General features: G+C 50.2%; 1 long non-coding RNA gene and 1 other non-coding gene across 2 annotated transcripts in view; both read left to right on the top strand.

Annotated features, from left to right (window-relative positions):
- LOC144098751 (uncharacterized) overlaps positions 1–12,171 on the top strand; it is a 389,833-nt gene that overhangs the window by 93,027 nt on the left and 284,635 nt on the right. The gene's annotated exons all lie outside the window — the stretch shown is intronic.
- TRNAP-UGG (transfer RNA proline (anticodon UGG)) lies at positions 11,553–11,624 on the top strand. Its single transcript has one exon. It is a non-coding gene; the product is annotated as a tRNA-Pro (tRNA).

The raw sequence follows: 12,171 nt of genomic DNA, 5'->3' as shown, positions 1-12,171 counted from the left end.
CTGCCGCATAGTAATAACAGTGTTGTATTAGGTCAGAAAAAGGTGTATCATGTTCACTAGCAAGCTGGTTAACTGCTTTTAAATGTTACCTTTATGCTACTACATTTTAGGCCTAGTTTATATGGGACCTTCGCTCCAGCACAGGTGTATCCCACGTTATGCCACGGAGCCAAGGTCAAGTGAAACGAAAGCCATTTAGTGGCGTGTACTGGCTACCGTTGCTAAGTGCGCTACACAGACGAGCGCTTTTCGTATGGCGCACTAGAACATCTGAATCTGTTGAACCACAGCACCGAGGGCAATCGCGTGTTCGTAATTCTAAAAACCAAAAACCGGCAGCTACAAATCCGTAAATGCAGCCAGGCGCCTAAATGTAATAGTTAAAAAGTTAAGTGCTTAAATTCCGCTAACATTGTAGTAGTATGCCTATAAACATATGTTTATGCCATACAATGCCTACCAATAAAGATTAGTGGCGGCCTTCACTGCAACACCTAGTGTATAGACCTTTCACACAGAGGTCGACGAGTGCTTCCAGGTTCGGCACTGGGCTGTGGAAGGCAGCTGCCATCATCTTTCGAACTCATAGCTCCCACACACTCTTCCGACAGCCCAAAGAGAGCCGTAGAAAGTTCTGTGGAACTACTCGAAAGCTATGTGACATGAGATAAATGCCAATAACGTCTAGTCAAGGAAGGACACAAAACGACACAGGCGCAAAGGTACTCTAAACAACTGACTCTCTTAAGGGGAGATGAACAGTGTGCTTCATTTAGAGGAAACCCAATGTGTCGGACATTGTGCGGCTTTATTCCAGCCTTGGAAGGTAGGAGTGAACAAGTGGAGATAGTGACCATGCTGTCGATGAAATAACAGGCCACAAAGAAGACAAATCCAGCCGCGTGCAAACCGTGTTTCCTGCAGGTGACCCAGGTTTTCAGCCAGGTTTTCAGGTTTCTGGTTAAGATCAAGCCACAAATACCATGAAGCCCTTTTCACAACCTTCCACTGCACTTCACTCAGTACGTATTAACAATGTGCAAAGAGCAGTTGAAGTAACCTGCGTCATACCCCAGAGAGTTCTCGGAGACGAAAACACGGTCTGTTATGCTGCGTCACCAAACTTCCGGTCGATGTAAACTATAAAAGCAAGTGAATCAAGAAGTGGTTGTGCCAGTGCCTAAACCGAGAAAGATCCTAATCTTTTTACCACACACTTGTTAGTATTACTTGTGCTGATTCTACAAGCAAAACATTAAAAAAACATTTGCTAGAATCGCTTATATCAACGCTCAGGTCACCAGTCGGTCTATTTTCGTCAAGGGCAGAGTAGGTGCAGACCAACTATCAGCACTTACAGCAGAATATCCGGGTTACGAGGACTGCACATTATCTAGAGGGCCAAGAATAAACAGTACCATCTTAGCATACCAGTAGAGGCAGATTTGAAGGCGGCCTTTGGTGTCTACACTCATGAAGGTAACAAACCTTGGATCAAGCGCATCTTGTGAAAAGGAAGCTCACCGTACTACAGGTCTCGTATGGTGTCTCTTGAAATATGATCTCGGAACTACATTGCAAGTTCACAGGGGTTGTAGTGGTAGGGGTGGTGGATGGTGGTTGCTGCGGTGGAGAGGATGACAGCGGGTGATGAAATATTGCCTAAAGAGTCTAGAAACGCTGTACCACCTCGTATTTATTAACACATCAGGATAATTTAAATGCAATGCGCCGCTTGCAAGTTACATATTTGTATAGTTATAAGATTGAGCGTTCCGGAGGAATAACGTGTAATCCTAAAGATGTACTCTATTTATAATATGGTTTCGATGTGCACACACCTTTTGGTCTTTCTGTGACTACAATATAGCACCTCGGCACGAGTAGGTCGCCCAGGGTATCGGACTGTAATTATCGACTACGAAATTGAAATTTTAGACAGGGATGACAGGGAACTTCAGAGATTTGCTTTGCACATCGTCGTCTTCTACTAACACTGCTACTGATGATGATGATTATGAATTCTTTAAGGCGCAAGGGCATCTATGGCTAAAGAGCGCCTTGGCACAATTGTATTTTTGATTACTCAAGGTGGGGTCAAAGACCCTTTTTTCAAGCACTTTACCCCTGATTAGCCGAGCACAAGGCCAGGGGAAAGCTTGTACCCATTGTATCACCGGTGGGCACCCGGCGGCACTGTGGATCGAACCCCGCACGTCCTGCATGCGACCCGGATGCTCAACCGCTTGGTCGCCGCTGCGCTAATATAATAGACTAATATAAATAAGACTAATATACACATTCTAGCGCGGTGTGCATTGCACATCGTCTTCTTCAACTAATACTACTATCGAACTAAGATCGTCGTCCGAGGTGCCGACGACTTAGCGAAACATAATAATCAGTCTACAGAGCCCGAGACACCGACAGAGCTGCTTTCAAATTTCGCATTACGTGGAATCGTAATCGTCCTTAGAATTTTTTAGAAGATTCTGCTGGAATCTATGGACAGGAAACTATGGGTAAAAAGCCGAATAGTCATTCTGCGTTAATAATGTGACCACTTGCAAAAGCTGTTTAGCTCATCAGGCGAATCGCCACTATTTTCAGGAATCGTTAGAAAGATAACGAGCACATTCGTAGAGGCCATTCTAACACCAAGATTGCCTCACGAAGCATCCCGCTTTAAATTTTCAATAATACAACAGAGCCAATTGGAAACGCCATGAACTGCCCTAAATGTGATCATTGAAGAACCCCGGAATCCGGAACCCTCAAGAAAAGCTAGAGGAGCTGTATACTGCCATAGCAAGCAGACTTATGTTAAAGGATTGTGACAGACAAAACACAGAACGCTGACACAGTGCCTCTACTCAGTGCAGAGATAACTACTACATTTATACCACACATCCCAGTGATAAAATTGCTGCAATAAAATTATAGTAAATAAATTACTTTTCCGGTAACTTGTAACGCAATTCATTACTTTTCTGGACTGGTAATTTAGTCACGTAATGAATTAAATTGCAGCAGTAATTTCAAAGCAAAAGTAATTATTTACTATGAAATTACGTGTGCTGAGTAATGATTCCTTGCTGCTCCTTATATGCGCCATGCTTTGACATCTCACTTGCGGGGCTGAGCGTCTACAAAGCAAGAAAAACGCGTGGCCAGCAATAGTCAGCAGGCGATGTGCGCGGGGTGCTCCGTCTTGGCGAAAAGTCTATTGGACTGCTACGCATCTTTCAGCACTGCGTACAGTCGCACACACAGACGCTCAGCAGAGCCACCAGGAGAGCTCGGTGACCATGACATGCCGTATTGCACCTTCCCACGAACGCACTGCGAGCGCCTGAGGGAGTAATTCCCTCTAGAACGCTTCATATACATATGTTCACGTCACTGCACTGACAAAAAATGGCATCTGACAAGCTTGGTTGCGAGTTTTAGAGAAAACTAGCTTCTGTGGCCGGATTTGAAGTAATATATTTAAACCAAAGGCAACATAGGCGGCAGCGTCACCGCGACATGCTGTTAATTTCAGCAAACGTGCCTCCAGACCAAGTGCATTAAACTGCAAAACTGGCAGCTTGTCTGCGCCCAGGTGCATTTCCGGAAACTTTTTCGTGAGTAAGCAGTCGATACAAGCAGTCGAAACAAGCAGTCGAGCAAGTTCCACCGCTGGCAGCAAATGCCATCACAGGGCAGTGGCACCAATTAACCGCTGCGCCACAGTGCCAGGAGTCGGATGAGGACTCCCGAGGTTCTATGAATGTTAAGCAGAGAGAGACGAATTTTTCATATATGGGCATTAACCCATTATAGCTATCACGTCATACCCTTAAGGCGGAGCGCGGGCAGTTGTAGGGTGGCTACCCTTCATGAAATTAGCGCCCACAAGGGGCGCGGCAGCGTCGTGACGGCGGCTACGTAGAGGCATGCAGATGTAGGATTGCCAGCTGTGTGGCATCGGGATACATCACGCCGCCGCGCGCGGCGACTACGTTCACAATGTGAGCGGGCGGGCTTACGCCTTCTCACACGTAAGCAGTCCTAAGTGTCTCTGCCGACTTTTTTTCTTTGATTGCTTCAGTTCGGTGGGTCTTCCAGAATTACCCCTTCACACCATAGTTTGTTCTGCGAATACATATTTAATACGTAGTGTCTGAAGTTTTCACCGAGAAACGGTTGACGCAAGCAGGGCTGGTTTACTTGCTTTACTTATACGCGCAAGACGTTGGGACGCGCAAGGCAGCAGGCAGCACGAGAGATGAAGATGACAAAGCATCTAGCCCCGAGATGGCTCAAGGCTTGCCAACTGCCAGGAAATGCAGTTTATCCGCGGTATGGCACCACTAGAGGAGTTAGTAGTGTGGCATTGCTCCCGCTCTCTTAAAGACACCGACGCGGTGTGGTAGCAATTGGAGGCAGGACCACAACGGTAGTCGCACGTGTCTGGCGTGTGGTGTAGACACGCGCGAGTGGCTAGCAGGCGTGGTACGGCTTCATCCGGGCGACGTGGACAACTTCGGAGGTCGGCCGTCTAGAAGAGCGAACTGTTCCTTAGGGGAGAACTTCGTAGGTAACTTGACTGAGCTGGCGGAGCACCTCGTAGGGGCCAAAGTATCTGCGTAGAAGCTTCTCAGAGCGTCCCCGCATGGGGATTGGGCTCCACACCCACACTTGTTTGCCGGGCAGGTAACGGACATTTTGGTGGCGGAGGTTGTAGCGCCGAGCGTCGTGAACTTGCTGGTGCCGGATGCGCTGTCGAGCGAGTTGGCGGGCGGCCTCATCGTAACGAATAAATTGGGCAGCACCCATAACAGAGGGGGTAGCGCTAACTGGAAGCAGCCCTGCATCCAGCATGGTTGTGGCTTCGCGACCATGTACTAAGCGAAATGGAGTGAAGCGTGTCATTTCCTGGACCGCAGTATTATAGGCAAAGCTGACGTAAGAGAGGATGCATGGCTTCCAGTTCCGGTGGTCCCTGTAGACATACATAGAAATCATGTCGGCGGTCGTCTTGTTGATCCGTTCGTTGAGGCCGTTCGTTTGAGGGTGGTAAGCGGTTATTTTGCGGTGACTGGTTCGGCTCAGGCGCATAAACTCCTGCGTAAGGGCCGAGGTGAACGCTGTTCCCCTGTCAGTTAAAACGATGGTGGGTGCACCGTGACGAAGCACGATGTTTTGAATGAAAAAGTTCGCAATTTCGTCAGCATTGCCACGGGGAAGAGGTTTAGTCTCACAGTATCGGCTGAGGTAGTCGGTGGCGACCACAATGTAGCGGTTACCCAGCGAGGACTCCGGAAATGGGCCGAGTATGTCCATGCCGACTTGGTGGACGGAGACCGGAGGGTGATCAATAGGCTGGAGTAGGCCGGCTGGCTTAGTCGGCGGCGTCTTGCGACGCTGGCACTCGCGGCAAGTTCTTACGTAACGCTTCACAACTGCAGCAAACCCTGGGCCAGTAGTATTTTTGCCGTATTCGTGCCAAAGTTCGACAAAAACCCAGGTGACCAAGATGGGTCATCATGGCTCGCCTGCAGGACTTCGTCGCGAAGGGCCGTAGGCACTGTAGTTTTTCTTATACTGCAGGACTGTAGTTTTTCTTATACTGCAGGACGCCGTCACGTAAACAGAACGACGACAGCCCGCGCGATAAGTTTCGCGGGAGAGAGTGAGCGCTTCCTTCTAGATACTCAGTGAGGAGCCGTAGTTCGCTGTCGTCTCTTTAGTGTTGAATGAGAATGGACGTGGAGATGGCGCCAAGAAAAACAAAATCGTCGTCGGGGTCAGCTCGGTTGTCCTCGATCGGAGCACGAGACAAACAGTCGGCATCACTGTGCTTTCTACCAGAGTTGTCTAATCGACGATGGTGACACCAAATTCCTGATGTCGAAGGCTCCAGCGTGCAAGCCGTCCTGGGGGATATTTGAGGTTCGCCAGCCAACACAGCGAGTGGTGGTCACTGACGGCCCTGAAAGGACGGCCATATAGGTACGGGCAAAATTTGGCTACTGCCCACACAATGACCAGGCATTCTTTTTCGGTGGTGGAATAGTTCGCCTCAGATCGTGACAAGGTGCGGCTCGCGTATGGGATTACGCGTTCGAGGCCATCCTGCCTCTGCACAAGGACCGCACCGAGGCCGATGTTGCTGGCATCTGTGTGTAGTTCAGTGTCGGCTGACTCGTCGAAGTGTACAAAGATGGGCGTACTTTGGAGACGAGTGCGGAGGTCTTCAAAGGCTTGCTGTTGCTCCAGGCCACAGAAGAATGGTTCGCAATCTTTCGTCAGTCGGGTGAGGAGCTCAGCGATCTGAGAGAAGTTCTGCACAAAACGCCGATAATAGGCGCAGAGACCCTGAAAGCTGCGTACACTGCGCTTATCGGTAAGCACAGGAAAAGCAGCCACGGCAGCAGTCTTATCGGGGTCTGGGCTAACCACTTTAGCGCTCATGATGTGGCCCAGGAACTTCAACTCTTCGAAAGTGAAGTGACACTTTTCGGGCTTCAGGGAAAGACCGGCCGACCGAATTGCTTCGAACACAGCGCGCAGGCGTCTCAGGTGCTCTTCGAACGTGTCAGAGAAGATGATGACGTTATCCAAGTACACGAGACAGGACTGCCATTTGAGATCGACAAGAACGGTGTCCATCATCCTCTTGAAGGTTGCAGGAGCCGAGCACAGGCCGAAAGGAAGCACCCGGAATTCGTACAGACCATCCGGTGTAATAAAGGCGGCCTTTCCCGGTCGCGTTCGTCCACCTCGATTTGCCAATAGGCGCTCCGTAAATCTCGCGATGAGAAGCACTTCGCGTGGCACAGCCGGTCCAGGGAGTCATCAATACGCGGGAGAGGATAAACATCCTTTTTTGTGACTTTGTTTAAACGTCTGTAGTCAACGCAGAGCCGTATGGTTCCATCTTTCTTCGCCACTAGAACAAGAGGCGACGCCCACGGGCTCGTCGACGGCTGTATCTTGTCGTCCTCGAGCATTTCCTGAACATGGCGGCGAATGGCATCGCGCTCCTTCGAAGAGATCCAGTAAGGCGGCTGACATAACGGCCGTTGGTTGGCGTCAACTATAATTCGGTGCTTTGTGAGCGGTGTCTGCCTATCCTTGGAAATCGAGGCAAAGCAGTCACTGAAATACTGGATAACGCTTTCCAAGTAGCGTTTCTGATTAGATGGGAGGTTTCGGTTCACGTCAGTTTTTATGGGAGTGGTCGGTTCCTCCAATGATGCCGGGTCTCGAGACAAAGCATGCTGTCCCGCCAATTCGGTGAGTTCCTCGAAACACGCAATAGCTGCTATACCAGGCAAACACTGAGGTTCACAGCCAAAATTGGTAACCAAGAGTTCGGTTCGGGCATTGTTCAGTTCAACAATTCCTCTAGCAACACAGACTTGCCGACCAAGGAGGAGCGACATGTTGGTTTCTGCGATGCCACGAATTTTGGTACATGCTGGATTTTGACGGGATCAAAACGTGGTCGTTACAGACGCAGAGCTTAGCCCTGCGCGGCTCGGTATCGTCGTCGACAGGGCCTTGTGTGGAAAACGATACGATTAGCTCCTGGAGTTCGATAACGACACCGTACTCCTGAAGAAAATCCAACCGAGTATGAGGTCTTAGGAGCACTCGGTGACACTGCAAAGCAACCAGGGAAAGTAACACCACGAATGTGGATTCGCGAAGTGCAGACACCGATCGGAGTTACCACGTGGCCGCCAGCTGTCCGGATCTGCGGCCCAGACCAAGGGGTCAAACCTTCCTCAAGGCCGTGGCTAACCGTCTGCTCATTACCGAAAAATTGGCGCCAGTATCAACGAGTGCGGTAACGTCGTGGTTGTCGGCGGAGACCAGTCGGTCGCAGCGTGTCGTCGAGGTCGTCGGGTCAGGTCGGCGTCGGTCGGAGCGTCGCGGCGAACCGTCGGGTGGAGGCTCTTGACCCGGTCCAGTAGCAGCAGCCTTACCCCCGGAGGACGCCGTCTTCAGTTTTCCCGACGTGGGGACATATCTCTGAACTGGCCAGAGGATTACGGGCGGCCGGGCGAAGAGATCCGCGTTGGGGATGGCGGTCGGGACTGGCGGCGCTGCGAGGTCGAAGATTGCACGTTATCAGCCAAGTACTGTTCGATATCCCGTGGTCTTTCACCGTAGCGTGGTCGAGGTGCGTCAGGGAAAAACCCCCTTAAACCCATCCTGCGGTAGGGGCAGTGGCGGAGGATGTGGCCGGGCTCTCCGCAGTGGTAACAGAGCGGCCGATTGTTTGGCGTACGCCAAACGTACGCTTTGCTCACGGGGGACCTGAACTCCTGCGGCACGGCGGGTACTGTTGCGATTGGCTCCTGCAGGTATGGCACAGGAGCGACGGGGGAAAAGGCTCGCATCGCTGACCCGAGACTTCGTAGCGCCTCGCTGTACGTCATAAAAGAGGGCGCCGGGTGTGGAGCGGGGGGTGGCTGCACAACTCGTCGGATTTCTTCGCGGACCACGTCCGTAACGGCAGCGACGCTGACCTGTGGAGCTTCAAAGCGAAGTTTCGCCAGTTCCTCGCGCACAAGGCTTCTTACAAGCTCCCGAAGGTCCTCGGCGGGCAGCGACATAGGCGTGTACTGGGACTGGGAAGCGGCTACTACAGTAGCCTGACGTCCGTAGTGGGCGCCCCGTTCCTGTAAAGAGCGCTCGATACCCATTGCCTCCTTGGTGAAGTCGGACACTGTTCGTGGCGGGTCACGGACCAGTCCGGCAAACAGCTGCTCTTTTACGCCACGCATTAAGTGGTGTACCTTCTGGGCTTCGGGCACAGCAGGGTCGGCCCGACTGAACAGTCGCGTCATGTCCTCTATGAACATCGCGACGCTCTCGTTCGGCTGCTGTGATCTCGAGCGCAGGGCGATTTCAGCTTTCTCTTTTCTTTCGCTGCTGGTAAATGTCGCTAGCTGGTCTCGAAGAAAAGCCTCCCAGGTGGTAAAGGAAGCTTCGTGGTTATCAAACCAAGTTTTGGCCAAGTCCTGCAGCGCAAGTAGACGTTGCGCAGCTTGCGCTCGCCGTCCCACTCATTGAAACCCGCCACTCTGTCAAAGCTGGCCAACCAGTCATCGAAGTCCTCGAACCTGTCCCCGTGGAACGGTGGCGGTTACCGAGGTGCGCGAAGGACGAATGGCGGGGCACTCCCGGAATGCTGAGTTGTCTGGCTAGACGCGGTGGATGTCATGGTCCTTACCGGCGCTGTCAGTTGGCCGAAATCGTACTGTAGGCCAAGCAGGCGGGGGCTCGCCTTGTGGACTGCTGTTGTAGCCACGCGTTGAGAGCTGACGTCAAAGGTGTCCTCGAGGTCAGCGTACATGGGCCGTTACCCAGCTTTTCCCTCAAATATGTCACCGAGAAACGGTTGACGTAAGCAGTGCTGGTTTACTTGCTTTACATATACGCGCAAGACGTTGGGACGCGCAAGGCAGCAGGCAGCACGAGAGATGAAGAAGACAAAGCATCTAGTCCCGAGATGGCTCAAGGCTTGCCAACTGCCAGGAAATGCAATTCTGCCGCGGTATGGCGCCACTAGAGGAGTTAGTAGTGTGGCAATATGATGAGTAGTAATACCAACTATAGGAAACGGCGAGCTGCAGCGTGACTTCGCCAGGGGCCGCAAAATTGTATGAAACCGCCCTGCGTTAGATATCATGATTGATCAAGCACTTAGAATCCGTGGTTGCAAGAGCCGCACTTAGCTGTATAAGTGCGAAAATCTTTCTGGATTCGACCTCCGGCCAGCAAAAACTCTGCAAAATGAGCATGGCTGTACAAAAAAAAAAATCGGCGATGGTTTACCTCTGGTTAAACCTGGAGTGACGCGATAGCTAAAGCTGGCCGAGTAAAACTTGGTCACGTGACGAACCACGTGATCAGCCACGTGACAGCTTGGTGGTACAGCTACAGGGTTGCGCGCCGCCACGCTGAATGCTCGAACTGCTACCGTAATGTAGCTATCGCTATAAAAGGGCCCGTCTGGGATTTGAACCTGAGAGCTCTCGCACCCAAAGCGAGAATCATACCCCTAGACCAACGCGCCACGTGTTTTGTCGACATAAATTCACACATTCCCGAAAGATATCCAACAATCCGGTTTCACGATTTCTTTTGGTCTAATTCTTGAGCCGAGAGTCATCTTTGTAATCAACAGCCTTGCGCTACAGCTAGTCGAAATTCTACAGGCGTTGTGTTTGTTTTATGGCACTATACTGTTCAGGGAACTTGCATGTTTTAAGAATTTCACAACCGTTGCATCTCATAATAAATGCCATAAAGATGTAGAAGTAAGCTCTAGAAATAAACAGATACAAAGATATTCAAATTGGCACGCGCAAGGTGGAGAATGCAACAGGCCTTACTCGGGAAACAGAGGGACGTTCTGAGTGAATTCCTTAAAGCAACGAACCTGGCAACCTTTTGGCAGCGTGCAGCGGGGCCCATAGAGTTTTGAAGCGAAAGCTCCACTACGCTGGGTAAAGCCAATTTCTCCATGCGTTGCCGGTTCACATTCAAGTGAGCCAGAGGTCAAGTTTCGCTACAAGCCCTTACCATTTGTGGTTCACCATGGTGTCGCACTAATTCACCTTTGATCTTTGTTTAAAAGCGAAAGCTTTAACTGCTTCCCTTAGTAGCTTTTTCGCCGTGTGCGCGAGTTTGACCTTGAACCGTGGAGAAACCACGTGACAGGTATGACGTCACTCAGCCGCCACGTCCATCGCCGCAGAAACGGAAAGCACGACGTCGCCCCTAATTAATAATGGAAACAGACGCGCGGCGCAAAACCGCGTCATAGTGACCACGTCATGGGCGCAGATCGCGCTCCGCTTTTAGGATTCTTTCGCCAGAGCGCATCATTTAAGACCGCAGCAACGAGAATGCGGATTATTTTACTAGTGGCGCTGATAATTTAGAGTCGATTTGTCTGAATATGCGAACAGCCGTATTTCATATTACACTTTGCACCCATACTGCACCTGTGACCTTAGCCTTTGAAGCACCTGCACTTTTGCAGTAGTGATATTTTGTAATTGGGGATCAGTGTTCCTTCCCTGTCTATGAACACGCACTTTCGCTCTTTACACCGCCGTGCCTCCCAGAGGAGGCGCCAGGTTTTCTTTTCGTAGATTGTCTGGCCCGTTAATTGTTCTCAGGAATTCACTCAGATTGTCTCTGTATCTCGTGAGCGAGGCGCAGTGTGCGCTCCCCCTTACTTACGCATGCAGTTTAAATAACTTTGTACTTGTATTCTTCTACGCCTTGCTTTCTCACATCTTTAAGACATTCCATGTCCGATGTAATGGTTGCGAGATCCTGCAAAAAAAAAAATGAAGACCGCCTGAATAGCACGGTCTGAAAAAACAGGCGCAACGCCAGAGGAATTTTAACTAGCTGTAGCGGAGGGGTGCGTGAATACAATAATGGCTCTCGGGTGAGGAACAAAACCGAAACAAATCATAAAACCGCATTTGTTCACATCTTACTCAAGAACGTGTTTCTCAACCAACAACGTTCGTGGCCTGTTGGTCTAGGGGTATGATTCTCGCTTTGGGTGCGAGAGGTCCCGGGTTCAAATCCCTGACGGGCCCGCTCCTTTTTTCTTAATCCATGTTCATTCTGCAAAGTCCAGAAAGATATTTGCACCCAAGAGCGAGTCTTGCCTTCACGGTTCCGAGTGCTTGATCGATCATAGTATTCAACGGCCAGCGGTTTTTACATAACTTTGCTGCCCTTGGCGAAGTCCGATTCCTGCGCGCCATTTCTCCTTTTGGTACTAATGCTCACCATATTCAAAAGTGCAAATCCTGCTTATTAAACATATATTCGCACACATAAATGTAACCTGAATGAAAAGCTCAGAAAGGTTGATCAAAATGCTGCAATAAAAACATTTTGATTAACATAGTAATGGCGAAACTGAAGCAGGCAATTTGGAAACGTTGGGTATTAACATATATTAGGCAAAAAAATAAACAAAACATAAGGGCAGGCGACGAACTTTAGCAATAATTAAAAATGACACAGAGGTTAAAAGTGCAGTCATTACAATAACAAACCTGACGATTAAGCAAACCGCATAAACCAGCTCTCGTTATGCTTGCGGTGCCCCATGGTCGGCTAATTTGCCTTCAAACA

The sequence above is a fragment of the Amblyomma americanum genome, chromosome 1 (assembly GCF_052857255.1).
Source record: "Amblyomma americanum isolate KBUSLIRL-KWMA chromosome 1, ASM5285725v1, whole genome shotgun sequence".
Lineage (NCBI taxonomy): Eukaryota > Metazoa > Arthropoda > Arachnida > Ixodida > Ixodidae > Amblyomma > Amblyomma americanum.
This window is presented reverse-complemented; position numbering and strand designations above follow the sequence as displayed.